A 20,545-nucleotide genomic window follows, 5' to 3' on the forward strand; every position below is an offset into this window, starting at 1 on the left:
AAGCCCAATAGGCCCCACGGGGCAGAGTAGCAGAGGTAGGCCCAGAAGGCCTGCTTTAGAGAGGAGCTCGAGACAGCAGCGGCGGCGGGGCTTATAAGCAGGTGTGAGCGCCCTTCGGCTAGCGAGGTGGGACTAAACTTCTGCGCCCCTCGCCTGGCAGCGCACCCCCTTTAGTACCGGGTCTTGGAACCAACCGGTACTAAAGGGGGGGCCTTTATTACCGGTTTGAGCCAGGAACCGGTACTAAAGGGGGGTGCTTCCCCCCGCTTGGCCTGGCCAAAACAGGCCTTTAGTACCGGTTGGTGGCTCCAACCGGTACTAAAGGTGTCCCCTATATAAGAAACACTTCGAAAATTTTCAGTTTCTCATCTCCCACTTCTCTCTGCCGCCGCCCCGTCCCGCGCCGTCGCCGCCCCCGTCGCGCCGTCCCCGTCGACTCCGCGACGCCCCCGTCCTCGTCGCGTCGTCCCCGTCGACTCCGCGGCACCCCCGTCGTCGTCCCGGTCGCCGATCCCCTCGCTTCGCCGTCGCCGTCACCTTTGGATCGACCTCGCCTCACCGTCGCCGTCGCCTCGACCTTGCCCGCGCGCGCTGTGAGCCCCTCCCCCGGCCCCTCTCCTCCCTCCAATCGATCGTAGCGCACACCGGCGCCGGCGCCGGCGCCGACCGTAGCGCACACACACGCGCGCGCGCACACACACACTACATGCACACACACACTAGACGCGCACACACACACAATTTTTCTGTTTTTAGCTTTTAGTTTTTTCTGTTTTTCTGTTTTTCATACAAAGTTTTAGATGAATTAATTAATTAGATTAGATTAATGTCAAATAGTATGTAGAAATGTTAGTTATAATATATATAATGTCAAATGTTATAGAAATGTTAGTTATATAGAAATGTTAGAAATTTTGGAAATGTTAGTTTTAGCTAGCTAGATGAATTAGATTAATTTCAAATTGTTAGACGATGATCGATGTTTTTTTAGTTTCTTATATTTTTAGTTATAAAATTTAGAATTTGCATATATGAAATCATCACAATCCATCATTTAAAAAATGTTACTTTACTTTTGCGGCATATAGTATTTTGTTGTCGACGATGCCCGGCCCGCATCCTCGCCGTCGACACGTCAGAGGACCCATGTCCGGGACTGGGCTCCGCCGGGCTGGCACTGGGAGGTGCTACCTTCAGGGGCGCGACGCTTGATGAGGAACCCGGCCCCGGGTCCCGTCGTCGACCCTCATCTCCTTTGGTGGCATTTGCGTGGGCCACTTTCGGTGCGGAGGGAGCCGGCCCCGCCGGAGGTGGTACGTCGCCGTGTCAGGGAGGAGGACGAGCACGTCCATCGCTACATGGCTGCTATGGACGTCAGGTTCTCCAATACCTGGCAGGTTCTTTGGGGAGATCACCTGAGCTATGATCCAGTGATGGTTCCTTCTCTTTGGGTGTCCACCGCCCGCACCTCAGGAACCATGAGTGGCCTAGATTACTCTGTAGTATTCGATCTTTATTAGCTTGCTAGCTAGCTAGCTAGTGATGTATTCAATATTATATCTATTATTCGAGACGATGTATTCGAGATTATATCTATTATTCGAGATTATACTAAATTGTTTTATATTTCTTTTGGCATAGTTAAATAAAAGCTATGGCGGACAATACCGACAGAGAGAGAGAACAGACCATGTTCGATATCATACGCGGGCCAGATGATGATCAGAATGAAGAAGATTTTGACGGCTCCGAATTCGATCGCGACGACCGAGAAGATGAAGCCATGAACTACGACGAAGAACATGTTGATCCTGAAACAACAAACACCGGCGAGGTATATATATTTATATAAGCAGGAATCTGGTGATCATCGCATGTTTTAAATGAGTTGAAGATATATTAACGAATCGATCTTTCTTCTTTCAGCCATCCGGATCGAGCAAATCTTCAGGCAAAAGGACGAAATGAGGCCCGAACAAAAAGTTGAAGGAGGACGTAAAGTACAATATCGAGGCATTCAAACCTAATGGCGAACCATTAGCGCCTAAGAAGATTGCGGACAAGTTCGTTCGTCAGTGCGGAGTTCTTGTGAAGGACCAACTCCCGATCTCCCTTCAAGAATGGAGAAAGCCAGCAAATCCACGTCCAGATGTTACTTTTGTCGACGAGAATCAAAAATATCTGCTTTGGGATACTCTCATGGAACATTTCACCCTACCAGATAATTTCACAGAAGCAGATGTGCGGAAAGTCAAGGACGCTGCTTTTAGGAAGATGGCGGTTGCATTCAAGAACCACAAGAGAATGACGTGGGAGAAGTACGTCAAGGGAGGAAGGAAGACTCCAGTATTCGAGGGGATACTAGAGAATCAAAGTGCTCATTGGGATGATTTCGTGAAATTCAAGGATTCAGAATTAGCTAAGGAACGGTCGAGAATAAACAAGAAGAATGCCGAAAAAAAGGATAAGTTCCATAAGCTGGGGCCAGGTGGCTACGCGGTGGCAATGCCTAAGTGGGATAAGTCTGAGAAAGAGATGGAGGATGCAGGTGTCACTCCGGTTACTAAGAGCTGGCCCCCCAGGTGCAGGACTTGGTTCTATGCGCATGGGGGGGAGTTGGACCCGAAGACAGGCACTGTTTCGACGACGGCATGTCTGAACGGAGCCGGCGATGCGCTACTTGTTGCAATAGAAGAGGCTCGATCGGGGGTGTTCCAGCCCAACAGAGAGAACGATGAGCTTACGCGTGCCTTGGGAAATCCTGAACACCCGGGAAGAACACGAGGCAAGGGCGCTCTTCCGTGGTTTGAGGGGTTTTCGGACTGGAACGCCGACTACAGAACCCGTGCGAGAAAGAAGATTGCGGAGGAGAAGAAGAGGAAGATGGAGGAGGAGCAGAGGAAGCGGGACTATGAACGCCTTCAAGGCCTAGAAGCAAGTCAAGCGGAATTGGCAGCTAAATTCTAGCGGCAGCAGGAGCAGATCGACTCACTTAGCCAGCAAAGGGGGTCTCAGCATCTGCAGCAGCTAGCGGATGATCCAGCATTGGATACCACCGCCCCATCCATGCCGAGAAGCAGCGTGGGTTCCACCCCGGGCGACGCAGTAGTGCTGGATAGATACCCCGTGGATGACATCACGGAGAACACTAACTGCGAGCTACACTTCAAAATGAAGAACATATCCATGAAGGTGGCGGACGCCGTTGCTTTTTCAAATTCCCCCGAGGCAACCTTCCATTGCAACCCGATTCCAGCGGGCTATGCTCGTGTCTTGGTTGATGAGGTGGTGGACCCATATTCGGAGCTACAGCTTGACATTCCTGGAGGTGACGACGAGCACACATTGGGAGAGGCCATACATCGTGTCATCCTATGGAGAAAGGATTGCATCATCTTTCGAAGGCCACCGACACCGCGTCACCCGACTCCTCATCGAAGTCCGCCACCGAGTCAGCAGACTCCCGCTCCTCCAAGTCCACCAACGCGTGAGGCCATTCCTCCTCCTCCAAGTCCGGCAAAGTGTCAGGCCACTCCTCCTCCAAGTCCGACACAGCGTCAGACGTCCACTCCTCCTCCAAGTCCGGCACAACCTCAGGCCACTGCAAGTCCGGCACAGCTTCAGGCCACTCCTCCTCGTCCAACTCAGCCCCGTCAGCCGTCTCCGCCGCCTCAGCAGTCGCAGAAGAGACACCCCACAGCTATGGTGCGTAGCGGTATGAGTCGAGGTCATAGTACAGGAAGTACAGGCGGAGGCAAGCGATATAAATATGGTCCAAACCTCACTACTCCTCTTCCTGTGAGGGCTTACGACAGGACCGAGGAGCAAACCAATGCCATAGTGCAGGCAGAAGTCGACGCCCATTTTGGACCGAAACCGCCACCGCCGCCAAGGGAGAAAGTGCCTGTGGAAGTAGTTGACCACTTCATTCGTATGGCTCAACCACCAGCTCCTAAGCCTGTTGACTCAGACTATGAGCGCCACATCAGGAAGTTACATTGACGACGTCTACAGAAGGAGGCGAGCTCGAGCTCGAGCAAACAACAAGCAGCTGTCAAAAAATGCGGGAAAACCGTTGCCCAGCTGGGAAAACAGGCGGCGCAATCGATCCCCCCGCTTGTTGTGCCGCCAACAACACGTGACAGTACGCGCGCCCAATATTATTGTGGCCAAATAGTTTACGTTCCCGAGGTGGGCGATGTGGTAATAACCCAGGAGCATATAATGCAGGCTGAAGAACTCAAGATCACTGTTGGACAACTCCTCGAGATCGAGGACATGCCTGGGATTACAGAGGAGGAAATAAAACGGAAATATGTCCGGGGCCAACCTTTGGTCGAGCCAGAAGATATAAACAAGCTCCCAACGAGAATGTATGAATTGCATCAATGGTACATGGACATTACCAAGAGATCCAGTCGAGAGTCCCTCATGGTGAATGTCAAGAAGGATGATTACTACCATGAGAAAGTTGTGGCCGTTGAGTATCCTGAACTGTTTCAGTTATACAATCAAGACGCACTCGACAAATCTATCGTCAGTTGCTATTGTCTGTAAGTGATTTCTTTCTGTAATTTAAGTCTCAAGCTAGATGTAGTGATCCTTTTGATCAATCATTACCTGTAATTATCCTCACTATATTCTTTTATGTGGTATTATGCAGGATGAAGATGTATGAAATGAGAAAAGGTGGACGCTATGGCATTGGGTTCATTGACCCAAACACCGTTAATGAATACACATGGAAAATGAACAAGCATCAAGAAAAAGAGGTAGAGGACAGCATGCTAGAGTTCTTGAAGCGCCTCAAATACAATGAAGATATACTACTTCCTTACAACTTCCAGTGAGTCACACTTTCTTGTACTACAAATTCTCTGTTTTTGCCTACTAGCTAGCTACATGTTTTTGCTTACATATGCCCACTTAATTAAGACATGCAAACGTGTGTGCATGCAGATTTCACTGGATCTTGTGTATCATTAAAGTTGACGTCGGAACAGTTGAAATACTGGACTCGCTACTCAAAGCAAATAGTGACTATAACATCTTGTTTGGGATAGTCAACAGGTAATTTCAATCATTATTAACTATATATCTCGGCCTATTTAGTTTGTCATTAATTTCATGATATGAACTATTTAATAACCCCTTTATTCATTTTCTTTGTCGGCGGGCAGGGCTTGGGCAAGGTTCATCAGCGTCACGGAAGGCGAATGGAAACCAAAGCTGAAATGGTTTCGATCCAAGGTAAGTAATTAAGTAGTACTAGCTAGCTAGCTAGCTGCCATCTCTTTAATTATCATGCTTGATTAATTATTATCTGATCAAATTAAATTCCATTCTCGTAATAAAGGCCCTGAAGCAGGCGCAGGGGACTGATCTGTGTGCATTCTGCGTTTGCGAGAACATTCGCATGATGGCGTCCGAAAGGAGCAGATCTCAAAGACAGGAATGGGTTCGCTTGTCAGAACACTATTCACAATTTTTACACCATTATCGATATCTAGTCACACAACTAATACACATGCATATTGATCTCCTTCTTAACAGTTCAAAGAGGTGCGGGACAAGCTCCTACCAACGGAGCGCGTAGAAGCACTTCAAGAGGAAATAGCGGGATTTTTGCTTGACCAGGTCATAAATCCAAAGGGAGAATACTATTACCCGCTACCGCCCCCATGAACCACTTCCAATTGTCATCGTGCTCCGAAGGCACCAATTAGGCTAATGCCACTGGCTCCGAAGGCAACATGCATATGTAGGAGAAATTGTATATAGCTATACATGTGTGTATGTGTAAATTAATATGGTGGTTTGTGAGACATTGATGATATATATATATATGATTGGTTCTACTAGAAATTCTATATATATGTGCATAACGTGTACAATGTGTAGTACCGTAAAATACCAGCAAACAAAAAAGAATTAAAATGGAAAACACAAAATTAAATGAAAAAGAAATCATAAAACCAAAAACCCCACAACCATTTAGTACTGGTTGGTGTTACCAACCGGTACTAAAGGGCTCCCGGCCCCCGGAGCTGGCTCGTGCCACGTGGATCCCCTTTAGCACCGGTTCATGCTGAACTGGTACTAAAGGGGGGGGGCCTTTAGTGCCGAAACTTTAGTGCCGGTTCCATAACCAGCACTAAAGGCCCTTACGAACCGGTGCTAATGGTCCGTTTTCTACTAGTGCCTATATATAGTGGGGAGGCGCATGGGAGCCACACCCCTTCCCCTGGCGCAACCCTCTCCCTCCCCAACACCTCCGTAGTAGTAGTAGTGCTTGGCGAAGCCCTGCCGGAGAACTGCAAGCTCCACCACCACGCTGTCGTGCTGCCAGAGCTCTCCCTCAACTTCTCCTCTCCCCTTGTTGGATCAAGAAGGAGGAGACGTCCCCGGGTTGTACGTGTGTTGAACGCGGAGGCGCCGTTGTTCGGCGCTTAGATCGGAATCAACCGCGATCTGAATTGCTACGAGTACGACTCCTTCATCCGCGTTTTTGTAACGCTTCCGCATCGCGATCTTCAAGGGTATGGAGATGCACTTCCCTCTCTCTCTTTGCTAGTCTCTCCATAGATTGGTCTTGGTGATGCGTAGAAAATTTTAATTTTTGCAATGATCCCCAACATAGACATGCTTTGTGTGAATGCCTCATGTTTGCTTTCTATATCAGATATGTGAATTATGCAATGCCTTGTTTTTCATCCAGTTATCATATATGTGAATTATGCACCGCCATGGAGCCAGGCATCATATATGTGAATTATCTCATGCCATCTTTTTTTCATTACATATTCCATTTGTCGACAATCTGTGTATATTGAACTACTCTTCATGTGTATCAGCCATTTGAGCCGGTTATGGAAAAATCTGGAGTGAAAACAAGGTCTTCAGAGCAGGCAATGGTACCTGTTGAAGTATATATCTTGATGGTTACAGGGAGCTCCTCGGAGGAGGATTCAGAGACAGATGACCAGTACTATATCCCACCTGAGGTGTATGCTCTAAGTTTCAATGTTTATATTTCTCATATGATGCATATGGTGTCTTGCATTGCTTAGTTTAGACATCATATGCACACTATTGAATTCTATCTGCTTAGTTTAGATATCATACATGCGAGTGCCAGTTGCTTAGTATATGAATCAATTATGTCAATTATATCATGCCATCCTGTATACTTAAACAACATGTATGTGAATTATTTCATCCCAACCTATTTTAGAAAGACATCATATAGTTTTGTCATGTCATCCTGTTTAGGTACTCATCATATGTTGAATTATGCCATTATATCATGTTAAGTTATCCATCATATATCTGAAACTGTGTCATGCTATCCTGTTTAGTTAGGCATCATATATGTGAAATTGTGTCATGCTGTCCTATTTGGTTAGACAACATACATGTGAATTACAACTTCTGTCTATCATACAATGTCTGTACGTTCAATTTATTTTCTTGTTTATCAGCCATTAGAATTGGAGGGGGTGATGGCAGTATCTAAGGGAGCAAAAACCCGTTCTTCACAAAAGACAGTGCTACCCGTTGATGCAGATAGAACCATGGTTGTACTAGCCCACAAACTAGCCCCACCACACATAATTGAGACTCTTCCAGATTGCACACTTACACCGTTGGGCAGAGAACCAGCTACAACCCATCTAACCGCAACCCCAGCGGATAGTAACCCACTTATAGTTGACAAAGCACCATGTTCACCACAGAGTACCCCCACATGAGCAGTTTGTAAAGCTACTGCAGTGCCCAAAGCACGAAGACCACCACAGCTAACCCAAACTCCACGTTTAAAGCAGAAGAGCAACTGTTCTCAGGTCAGATTCCGTAGCTATGGTTCATACTCCTTTGTTGTTGCATCACTGTATTTACGAATACCAACTACTTTCAAATTTGCAGGATCCAATTGAAACTCCAATGGCGCAACAGGTATGTTTTAAACCTATTTCTTTAACTGGATTGCTGTTCTAACTTCTTGCTCTATGTTGATTTCAGTTTAAGTTGCATAAACAGTTATGTTCTCATGTGATGCACATTACAAGTGATGCCAATGTTGTGTAGTTTCTCACACTTATATTCTGTCTATGCTGTTGTGTCTTAAAAATATATGAGTTGAACTGTGTCTCTATCTTGATTAGGGAACATAAACTAGGATGATATGGGCAATACAGTGACCATAGTACATAGATATATGTTTGTTTCATGCTGTTATCCTATCCACCTTACTACTGAACCGGTTTACCAAAATGAGTTTCGTATACTACAAGCTAAACCTGTGATGTGTCTGCTTGTCTCTTGTAGTATGCAAACAGAATATTGGAGAAGAGCACCCCACTATGAAATGGTAGAGAAAGTAATGCAGATAAGGTTCAAGATAGTGAGACAACCCTGTTAATCTCCATGAAAGGTGATAAAAACGATCTTGTAGACAGTGAGAAAACCCCACAGTCCTGCGTTGATGTAGTGTTCGAGTTACTGGCCAGTACCGCTGGCACAAGCTCTTCGAACTCGCTGCCTGAATCACTTCGGCTTCTTCAGTCTCAGCTACTAGCTGAAAGGCATTAGTCAGCTGTGCTACGGCAAGAAGCCGAAGGACTGAGGAAGTCCCTGCAGAATTCAGATGCGTACTTTCTTGTGCAACAGCAAGCGCTGGAGGATTTAAGCGCCAAACAAGAGAATGTTAATAAGATTGCTAAGCATCTTGCCAGCATTATGGGTACCCGGGATATTGTTTCTTGAGCTCTTCTGAAGTGGTTTCAGTTCTGGACTTGTTTTGCTGCGGTGTTTATATGCTGCTGTGTTCCCTATATTTGCACTGGTGGCGAACTTTGATGCCCAGTGGATGTAATATGTGTAATAGCCGTGATAGCCTAGCATAAGTTGCTTGCTTATTTATTTCCTTAGTGTCTTGTTTATTTGTTTGCTTGTAGTCAGTGCAGTTCTTTTTTAGTGGCTGCAATAACCTATTTTTTTAAACTAGGCCACAATAACCATGGGCTAATATTTACAGTAGTGACACTGGGCCTCCTACGGGCCGTAGAAACAGTGAGCCTTCTACGGGCTGTAGAAACAGTAGGCCTTCTACGGGCCGTAGAAACAATGGGCCTTCTACGGTCCATAGAAACAATGGGCCTTCTACAGGTCGTATCATCAATGGGCCTTATACGGGCCGTATGATCGATTGGCCAAACATGGGCCAATAACAGGCCTCATTATGGCCGTAAGCGGGCTAGAGTTGGAATCGTCCGTTCATGGGCCGACCATAACGGGCCATCGTTAATAGGCCATATTTGATGACGCTATGAAAACGGCCCAACGAATTAACGGACCACAAACGGGCCGACTGTAACCACAGGCTGAATTTGGCCCACAAGCAGAAAATGACAGTTACGGGCCATAAGTAAATGAATGCTGGAAATGAGGCCAAGAATAAATGGGCTCTGAGAAGGCCGAAAGATAACATGGGCTGGAAACGGCCCAACGGAATAATGGGCCGTTAATGGGTATAAAGTGATACACTGTTCATTACGGGCCAGTTTCATCACAGGTCGTTAATGGGTGTAAAGTGATACACTGTTCATTACGGGCCAGTTTCACCACGGGCCGTTAATAGGCCAAGAGTTACATAGGGCCTCATATGGGCCGAAAGACATCATGGGCCATACATGGGCCAGAAGTGAAAACAGGCTGGAATCATATTGAATGGCCCAGATGACGCTACTGGGCCTAATTCGGATAGGGCGTAACAGGCCTTGGGTTAGCGGGCTGTAAATGGGCTATATGCGAACAGGCCATTAACAGGCTTTCCATGGGCCGGCCCGCCACCTTTTGACCAAGTCAAACGGGCCGGCCTTTTCACAGGAATGGGCCTCTGTTGGGCCGTGCCACGTGTCGACGTATCATAGGCGCCTATCTGACCCACTGACGAGCTGACACGTGTTTCGTCTGGCCAATAAGAATTTTACACGTGGAAATTTCCCATTGGTCGGGGCTGTTAACGGGTTATCGGATCCAAAACCCGACCCAATAGCTTAACGACGTTCCGTTACGGTGGATGCCACGTGTCGGTCACCCTTGATGAAAGCGCTTTTGTGACGCGTGATTTATCATCATGGAAGTGGACACTTCCATGCTGATAATTTTGGTAATGTCATGGAACACTTCTACGACAGCACAGGTATGACTATCTTGATTCTGTCACAAATTTGTCATGGATGTACATGCATGACAAAAAACGCGACCTACTATGACAAACACGTATCATCACGGAAGTGTATTTTTTTTGTAGTGATTGTGACATAACGTGTAATAACAGCCCATAATGCAATAAATATTGATATAAAAGCATGATGCAAAATGGACGTATCAGGTACAGGGGTTGCGGGAGAGTGGACCGTTGTAGATAGATGGGGAAGGTGATGGAGATGTTGGTGAAGATGGCGGAGGTGTTGGTGTAGATTGCGGTGATGATGATGGCCCCGGCGGCGTTCCGGCGCCACCTGGAGAGAGGGGGAGAGCCCCCCCCCCTTCTTCTTCTTCTTCTTCCTTGACCTTCCCAGTAGATGGGAGAAGGGTTTCCCCTCTGGTCCATGGCCTCCATGGCGGTGGAGGGGCAAGAGCCCCTCCGAGATTGGATATGTCTCTCTGTCTCTCTCTATTTCTGCCTTCCCAGATTCCACCCTTCCACCGTTTCTTATATTCCCTGAGATCCGTAACTCCGATTGGGCTGAAATTTGGAGACGACTTTTATCCAGATATTGGATTTCTTGCAGCGAAAGAAGGGCACCAACCACCTTACAGAGTGGCCACGAGGGCCCAGGGCGCGCCTGACCCCCTGGGCGCGCCCCTCACCCTCGTGGGCCCCCCAGGCAACGTCTCGCGTTGATTCCACTTCCCAAAATTCACATATATTCCAAAAAAAATCTTCGTCAATTTTTATCCCGTTTGGACTCCGTTTGATATGGATTTTCTGCGAAACAACATGCAACAAACAGGAACTGGCACTGGGCACTGGATCAATATGTTAGTCCCAAAAATAGTATAAAAAGTTGCCAAAAGTATGTAAAAGTTATAGAATATTGGCACGAAACAATCAAAAATTATAGATATGACGGAGACGTATCAACATCCCAAGCTTAATTCCTGCTCGTCCTCGAGTAGGTAAATGATAAAAAAGATAATTTTTGATGTGGAATGCTACCTAGCATAATCTTGATCATATAATCTAACCATTGCATAAAATATTAAGACACGAGTGATTCAAAGCAATAGTCTATAATTTGACAGAAAGACATCAATACTCAGGCATCCCAACAAACAATCATGTCTTTCAAAATATCAACGGTAAAGAAAGCTATCCCTATAAAATCATATAATCTTTTCATGCTCTGTCTTCTTAACACAAAGTATTTATCATGCACAACCCCGATGAGAAGCTGAGCAATTGGTTCATACTTTTTAATGCGCTTCAGCTTTTTCAACCCTCACGCAATACATGAGCGCAAGCCATGGACATAGCACTATGGGTGGAATAGAATATGATGATGGAGGTTGTGTGGAGAAGACAAAAAAGGAGAAAGTCTCACATCGACGCGGCTAATCAACGGGCTATGGAGATGCCCATCAATTGATGTCAATGCGAGGAGTAGGGATTGTCATGCAATGGATGCACTAGAGCTATAAGTGTACGAAAGCTCAAACTGAAACTAAGTGGGTGTGCATCCAACTTGCTTGCTCATGAAGACCTCGAGCATTTGAGGAAGCCCATCATTGGAATATACAAGCCAAGTTCTATAATGAAAATTCCCACTAGTATATGAAAGTGATAACTCAAGAGACTCTCTATATGAAGAACATGGTGCTACCTTGAAGCACAAGTGTGGTAAAAGGATAGTATCATTACCCCTTCTCTCTTTTTCTCTCATTCTTTTTTTGTTTTTTTTGTTTTGATGGGCTTCTTTAGCCTCTTTTTTTATTTGGGCTTCTTTGGCCTCTTTTATTTTTTAAGTCCGGAGTCTCATCTCGACTTGTGGGGGAATCATAGTCTCCATCATCCTTTCCTCACTGGGGCAATGCTCTAGTAATGATGATCATCACACTTTTATTTACTTACAACTCAATATTACAACTCGATGTCTAGAACAAAGTATGACTCTATATGAATGCCTCCGGGTGTACCGGGATGTGCAATGATCTAGCGTAGCAATGAGTCAAAAACGGACAAGCCATGAAAACATCATGCTAGCTATCTTACGATCATGCAACGCAATATGACAATGAATGCTCAAGTCCTGTATATGATGATGATGGAAGTTGCATGGCAATATATCTCGGAATGGCTATGGAAATGCCACAATAGGTAGATATGGTGGCCGTTTTGAGGAAGATATAAGGCGGCTTATGTGTGATAGAGCATATCGTATCACGGGGTTTGGATGCACTGGCGAAGTTTGCACCAACTCTCGAGGTGAGAAAGGGCAATGCACGATACCGTAGAGGCTAGCAAATTGCGAAAAGTTAAGAGTGTGTATAATCCATGGACTCGCATTAGTCATAAAGAACTCATATACTTATTGCAAAATTTTATTAGCCATCGAAGCAAAGTACTACTACGCATGCCCCTAGGGGGATAGATTGGTAGGAAAAGACCATCGCTCGTCCCCGACCGCCACTCATAAGGAGCACAATCAATAATAAATCATGCTCCAACTTCGTAGCATAAAGAGAGACTATACGTGCATGCTTCGGGAATCACAAACCTTAACACCAATATTCTTACTAAAAACAACCATTTACTAGTACCTCCCACATATTATCATCTCTACATCGCAAAACTATTGCAAGGAATCAAACATATCATATTCGGTGATCCATAAGTTTTATGTAGGATTTTATGACTAACCATGTGAATGACCAATTCCTGTCATCTCTCTAAATAGATATAAGTGAAGCAAGAGAGTTTTATTCTTTCTACAAAATATATGCCCACGCTCTAACAAATATAAGTGAAGCAAAAGAGCATTCTACAAATGGAGGTTTTCTATGTGAAGAGAAACAGGCAATCCAAACTTCAAATGATATAAGTGAAGCACATGAAGCATCCTATAAAGCCATACTCAAAAGATATAAGTGAAGTGCAAAGAGCATTATATAAATAAACCATGGAATATCTCATACCAGCATGGTGCATCAAATAAAAGTGAAAACTAAATGCAAAAGACGCTCCAAGGTTTGCACATATCACATGAACGAAATGAATCCGAAAACATACCGATACTTGTTGAAGAAAGATGGGATGCCTTCCGGGGCATCCCCAAGCTTAGACGCTTGAGTCTCCTTAAATATTTACTTGGGGTTCCTTGGGAATCCCCAAGCTTGAGCTCTTGCCTCTCCTCCTTCTCCTCACATCAAGACCTCCTCGATCTTCGAACACTTCATCCACACAAAACTCAACAGAAAGCTCGGTAAGATCCGTTAGTATAATAAAGCAAATCACTACTCTAAGTACTGTTTCAAACCAATTTGTATTTTTTTGCATTTTAGCTACTGTAATATAACTTTTTCATGGCTTAATCCATTGATAGAAATTGATAGTTTCATCGAAACAAGAAAACTATGCATCAAAAGGAGAATCTGTCTTAAACAGGACAGTCTGTAGTAATCTGAACATTCACCATACCTATGGTACTCCAAACATTCTGAAAAAATTGGAAAAAAATGTATAGGAAGACATTGCAAAAAGTTTCGGAATCGTTTGACGTTCCAGTAAAAAATGTAAAATCGCGCACTACAGTTAAAGTTTCTCTTTTTCACCGCACAAACCAACAAGCAATGTAGACATCCTAAAGGCAAATCTTGGCACATTATTTTTATGATACAATGGATTTGTACAAGGGGATAATTATTTTTGTTGAAAAGCTTCTGTAATCAAGGATTACAAAGTTTCCATGGGCATGAACAAAGTTCAAGGCTAGCTCCCACTTTAACAATGCTCGTCTTTCTTACTTTTGCTTTTCTTTTTGAAAAAGTTTTAGGTTCCCCTCTTTATTTTTTTGTTTTTAAACTTTATAAAAGCACAAAACAGAAATAAATGACTCTCTAAAACTTCCGGGTTGTCTCCCTGGTAGCGCTTTCTTTAAAGCCATGAAGCTAGACATATAATGCTCAAGTAATGGATCCACCCGGATCCCAAGGTATATCAAAGCCAATTTTAATTAACAATGATTTTTGATTTAGTAGTGAGCACAAAGTAACATATATCATGCAACAACGAAGTCTAACTCTCTTTCTATGCATCGACATGTCATAAAAGAACAATTCATGCACACATAGTAAAGGCCAATGCATAGTATAAACAGTTTCTTGCAATTTTATCATATTGGAAACATGGAGAGGCCGAGATGTAGTTCCTCTCTCATAATAATTGCAAGTAGGAGCAGCAAGCACATGCATATTATATTTATCAAAATCATCATGTGTAGTAGTAAAACGCAACCCATCAATATAATCCTTAATAAGGGAAAACTTCTCCGATGTAGTGTAGTCGGGAGAATTCAAAAAGATAATAGGACTATCATGCGTGGGTGCAATAGCAACAATTTCATGTTTAACATAAGGAACTATAGCAATTTCATCTCCATAAGCATAATTCATATTGGCATCTTGGCCACAAGCATAGCAAGCATCATCAAAAAAGGTATATTTCAAAAGAATTATATTTCAAAAGAATCAACGGGATCATAACAATCACTATAGCAATCATCCTTCGGTAAGCACGAAGGGAAATTAAACAATGTATGAGTTGAAGAGTTACTCTCATTAGAAGGTGGGCACGGGTAGCTAATCCGCTCTTCCTCCTTTTGTTCTTCGCTCTCCTCATCATCTTTTTCATCCAATGGGCCCACAGTTTCATCAATTCCTTCTTCCATAGACACCTGCAAAATATTATACTCTTCTTGGACATCGGGGACTCTCTCAATAAAATCATCAATATCAGAATTGAATTCATAATTCTCATAGAAATATTTAAGTATAGCAAAAAAATTAGGTCTGTAAACAGCATCATCAAGATTTTCACACTCTTTAAACAAAGATTCAATTTCATAAGCACCCATAAAAGCAACGAATTCTTCTATTTGTTCCACATCATCGTAATCATATATACCATTAGCATAAGAAGCCAAGGTTTCATCATCATTAAATTTGCATGAAAAGGGAAGGTGTGGAGCCTTCATCCTAGAGCAACAAGTATAATCATATCTCAAGCATAGCCCCAGCATACCACATCAATATATGAATTTAATCCCTAATAGTTTCCCTTTTTGAGTCAAGCGATAATCCCTAAAGTATTCACGTTGATCCAACATTACTCCCATTATAAAGTTGAATGGGGTTTTCTCAGGATTATCAAAGTAGTACATAATATCTTTGACATAATGAGCATCGAGGGTTTTTGGAGGTTCCCCATCTCCATGAGTAGCAAGTAAACCTAATTTTTTTGGTATTTCGTGTTCCATATCCATAACTAAAGATAGAGAACAACTTAGAACAACACATGAAAATTACTTAGTGATAAAGCAAACAAGCACACACGAGAATATTCTCCCCATGCTATAACTCCCCGGCAACGGCGCCAGAAAAAGGTCTTGATAACCCACAAGTATAGGGGATCAATTGTAGCCCCTTTTGATAAGTGAGAAGGTCGAACCCAACGAGGAGCTAAAGGTAGAACAAATATTCCCTCAAGTTTTATCGACCACCGATACAACTCTACGCACGCTTGACGTTCGCTTTACCTAGAACAAGTATGAAACTAGAAGTACTTTGTAGGTGTTGTCGGATAGGTTTGTAAGAATATAAAGAGCACGTAAATAAAAAGTAGGGGCTGTTTAGATAAAGAAGCAATAAATTTAGTATAGCGAGTGTGGAAAAGTGGTGGTAGGAGTTGCGAAATTGTCCCTAAGCAATTGACTACCTTACTAGACCGATAGCAAGTTTTATGTGGGAGAGGCCACTGCTAGCATGTCATCCCTGACTTGGAATTCCATGCACTTATGATTGGGACTATTAGCAAGCATCTGCAACCACTAACGTTCATTAAGGTAAACCCCAACCATAGCATTAAGATATATTGGTCCCCCTTCAATCCCGTATGCATCAAATTATATGCTAGGTTGAAGCTTCTATCACTCTTGCCCTCCAATACATAGTCCTATCAACATACAACTAACCCTATGGTGTGATCCACGAGTGCACTCATATGATGGGCACCAAAGGACATCAACGTAACCACAAGCAAATTAAACCAATCATAGCAATTCACCAATTACCGATAGGACAACGAAAATCTACTCAGACATCATAGGATCGCAACACATCATTGGATAATAATATGAAGCATAAAGCACCATGTTCAAGTAGAGGGTACATCGGGTTGCAGGACAGCGGACTGCTGTAGATAGATGGGGGAAGGTGATGAAGATGTTGGTGAAGATGGCAGAGGTGTTGGTGTAGATTGCGTTGATGATGATGATGATGGCCCCGGCGGCGTTCCGGCGCCACCGGGAGAGAGGGGGAGAGGGACCCCCTTCTTCTTCCTCTTCCTTGACCTTCCCCCTAGATGGAAGAAGGGTTTCCCCTCTGGTCCATGGCCTCCATGGCGGCGGAGGGGCGGGAGCCCCTCAGAGATTGGATCTGTCTCTCTGTCTCTCTCTCTGTTTCTGCGTTCCCAGATTCTGCCCTTTCACCGTTTCTTATATTCCCGGAGATACGTAACTCTGATTCGGCTGAAATTTGGACACGATTTTTATCCGGATATTGGATTTTTTTTGTAGCGAAAGAAGGGCACCAACCGCCCTACAGAGTGGCCACGAGGGCCTAGGGTGCGCCTGACCCCCTGGGGCGCGCCCCTCACCCTCGTGGGCCCCTCGGGCATCGTCTCGCGTTGATTCCACTTCCCAAAATTCACATATATTCCAAAAAATCCCCGTCAGTTTTTATCCCGTTTGGACTCCGTTTGATATGGATTTTCTACGAAACAAAAAACATGCAACAAACATGAACTGGCACTGGGCACTGGATGAATATGTTAGTCCCAAAAATAGTATAAAAAGTTGCCAAAGTATGTAAAAGTTGTAGAATATTGGCATGAAACAATCAAAAATTATAGATACGACGGAGACGTATCACTTACCCTTACCGTTCTGACGCTGGCCTTTAAACCCTGCAATTGTGTTAGCCACAAAATATGACCCACCATCGGGGTGTTTGCGCTTACCACCACCGCCTTGGTTGTTTTCATGCCTCGTGGTATTCTGTTGTTGACACTTGCCATTGCCACTCTTCTTGCCTTTGTTTGATTTCTCATCATCAGACCCAAGATCCTTTGTATTATCAGAGTTGGCATACTTGATAAGAGCCGCCATGAGCTCCCCCATGTCATTACAATGACGTTTAAGCCACCCAAGCTTCAGCTTGAGGGGTTCAAAGTGGCAATTCTTGTCCAAAACCAGGACTGTTGAACCTACCGCAATACCATGTGACGATTGGATAATAGATGAAACCCAGTGGACCCAATGATGGGTTGACTCATCCTCCTATTGCACACACTTATCCAGATCAATAATCATTAGAGGCTGCTTACACGTTCCTTTAAAATTCTGAATGAACCGGGCCTTCAGCTCAGACCATGACCTAACGGAATTGGCAGGCAATCCTTTTAACTAGGTTTGAGCCGGCCCATACAGCATCATAGTAAAATACTTGGCACACACAGCATCATTAATATCTAGCATCTCCATAGCCAATTCATAGCTTTCAATCCAAGCCTCCGGAGGGAGGTCAGCTATGTAATTAGGCACCTTACGGGGGCCCTTGAAATCCTTAGGCAGACGTTCATTGCGCAAAGCCGGCACCAAACACGGCACTCCAACTGTTCTAGAAATCGTCCCAACTTCCATTGAAGAAAAAGGAGCCATCGGAGGCTGCTGATAAACCCCCTGCTGAGCCGCTACTTCCGCTTCACGACAAGCTCTGGTGCTATCCACGATCACCTGAGCATCATTAATCAGGATGTTATCATCCCGGGGCGGGTTACCATTACGCAGCGGGTTACGACGCTGCTCACTGCTATAAAATGCGGGTGATTCAATACGCCGGCTGTAACTTCGACTCCGGTGAGGTGTCGAATGGACACGATCACGGCTATATGAATAAGCCTCCTGTTGTGCCACCGCCGTCTGTAGAAGCTCCACTCCGTTCCGGATCTGCACTGTAGCCGGAGACTCACCCTCGATTGGAATAGCCACCAGCCATGTAGCTGCTGCTATCATATTGTCCAGCGGGTTAGAATAATGGCCAGAGGGTGTTGGAACCCGTTGAGGCGGGGTCAAATCCCTACGAGGCGGGTCTAGCAAACGAGGCTGAGCCGCCGCCCTGGTCCCTGGCGCCTCAGCAGCTCAGGTCACACCGGGCGGTTTACTTGTTCCTGCCCCTGGTGTGTTAAAAAGATTCTATCCCTCAAACTGTGAAGGCAGACTGCTCTAGTGCCTCCTCTGAAAAACAACGTTAGACGCATTATGATCCAGACTCCGGCGAAAAGCCTCTGCTTTTATCCGTTGTGACTCAGCTTCCATCAGGGTCCCTCTGTTCCCATCCTTGCATTCTCTACATTAAGATCCTCCTGCACCTTGGCCACCTCATCTCGCACCTTTCCCACTTCTACATTATGGTGTGCTTGATTCGCCGGAATCACCTCTGTGGCTAACAGATTCCTCAAAGTACCCAAGAGCTTAGATAAAACTTGAGCCGGTGGTCAGACTGAGCTGCTCGCCCCAGCTATCACAGCAGCAGTTGAACCGAATCTCATAGCAGCAGCCGTTGATGAGTTGAGAATCGGTTGCGTACCAACCATAAAATAGCATCCCTGCTCAGCGGCTCATAAGGGTTCGGAATACTGTCACCACCGGAATACCCTCCAAGCCTGCCATCCTGAAGCTGATAGATTGACTCGGTTTCTCCAGTCGAGGACTCACCACCTGAATAGATGGCCGTCTCTCCACCAGATGCAGAATCTTCCTCAAGATCCACCCCATGAACAAAGCCAATGAAAACATGCTTCCGGCTGGATTGAACCCTGGCGGGTTGCGCGCTGAGCCGTCTCGATGATGGCGGTGTAGGTGTCCGGCTCAGGCTCTTACTCACATATCTTGCTGAGGAAGACGTGAATTTTGCCAAAGGGGACCTGGTACCCGTACTCGATTGATTCAGCCTTTGGGCCTCAACCAGCATCGTCGATGTAGAGCTTGCCGCGATGAATTTTAGTCATCCGGCCCACGGCATACCCTTCGATCCTTGAGAAGTTGCCCTTCAAGAACTCGAAACCACCATGCTCTGGCCCCACGGTGGGCGCCAACTATCATGGTTGTGTCATGGCAAATGCCCTTGTGAAAGGACTTAGGTGTGGAGCCATCGCAACATAGGTTAGCTTGAAGGGGTTGAACGGGACAAAGGATACAAGGTTACCCAGGTTCGGCCCCTCACAACAAGGTCAAAGCCAATGTCATGCTTCTAGTTGTATTGCTTGGATATAGATTACAAGGGAGCGGAATCGCTTGACCTAGCTATCGATCAATTGTCTCTTGAGTTAACCCGCCGTCGGGTCTTGCCTTTATATCCACAGGTCAAGGCCCGGGGCTTTACAAGAGTCCGAGCCGGATCACACAATGTGACCAGATCAGTTTCTAAGTTGCCTTACCTTACCAGGCAAGTCATCACCGGGCGGCTCACGCCTCCGGGTCTTGGGCCACCACCAAGACCGACGCTTTAAGCCACCACCAGTCTTCATGTTCGTCTTCTTGGACTTACTTGGGCCTTCTTCACATTTATTCGCCAATGGTGAAACCTGGCCCCTCCTGGGCGGGTCACACCTCGGGGTTATATCCCCAACAACCTTCGTGATGGCATAATGACGGGAGATCCGAGACAACATTGGGAAAGGATTGGGGTATAGGAAATCGGGTGTTTTTTCAATCAACCGAGTTCCGTACGCCCAATAGGGTGGACCCCTCCTCCCTACTATACCCGGGGTTTTAGCCACCTTTGGGACCCCTGCCCTTCAGTTTGTGAAGGAGGGGTACATGATACATCTCCACCGTATCTACTTTTCCAAACTCTTTTGCCCTTATTTTGGACTCTAATTTGCATGATTTGAATGGACTAACCCGGACTGGCGCTATTTTTAGCAGAATTGCCTTGGTGTTATTTTTGTGCAGAAATAGAACTTCTCAGAATGACCTGAAAATTCATGGAGAATATTTTGTAATTAATAAAAAATATTGGCGAAAGAATCAACCGGAGCGGACCCGCTGATACGTCCATTTTGCATCATGTTTACCTACTGTTATTTATATTGTTTTTATGCATAATAATGCCTTCTGGAGTAATTCTAATGGTTTTTCTATCATAATATGCAAGGTTCACACAAAGAGGAAGAATACTGGCAGCTGGAATTCTGGATCTG

The sequence above is a fragment of the Triticum urartu genome, chromosome 5A (assembly GCF_056163025.1).
Source record: "Triticum urartu cultivar PI428250 chromosome 5A, HENAU_Tu73, whole genome shotgun sequence".
NCBI lineage: Eukaryota > Viridiplantae > Streptophyta > Magnoliopsida > Poales > Poaceae > Triticum > Triticum urartu.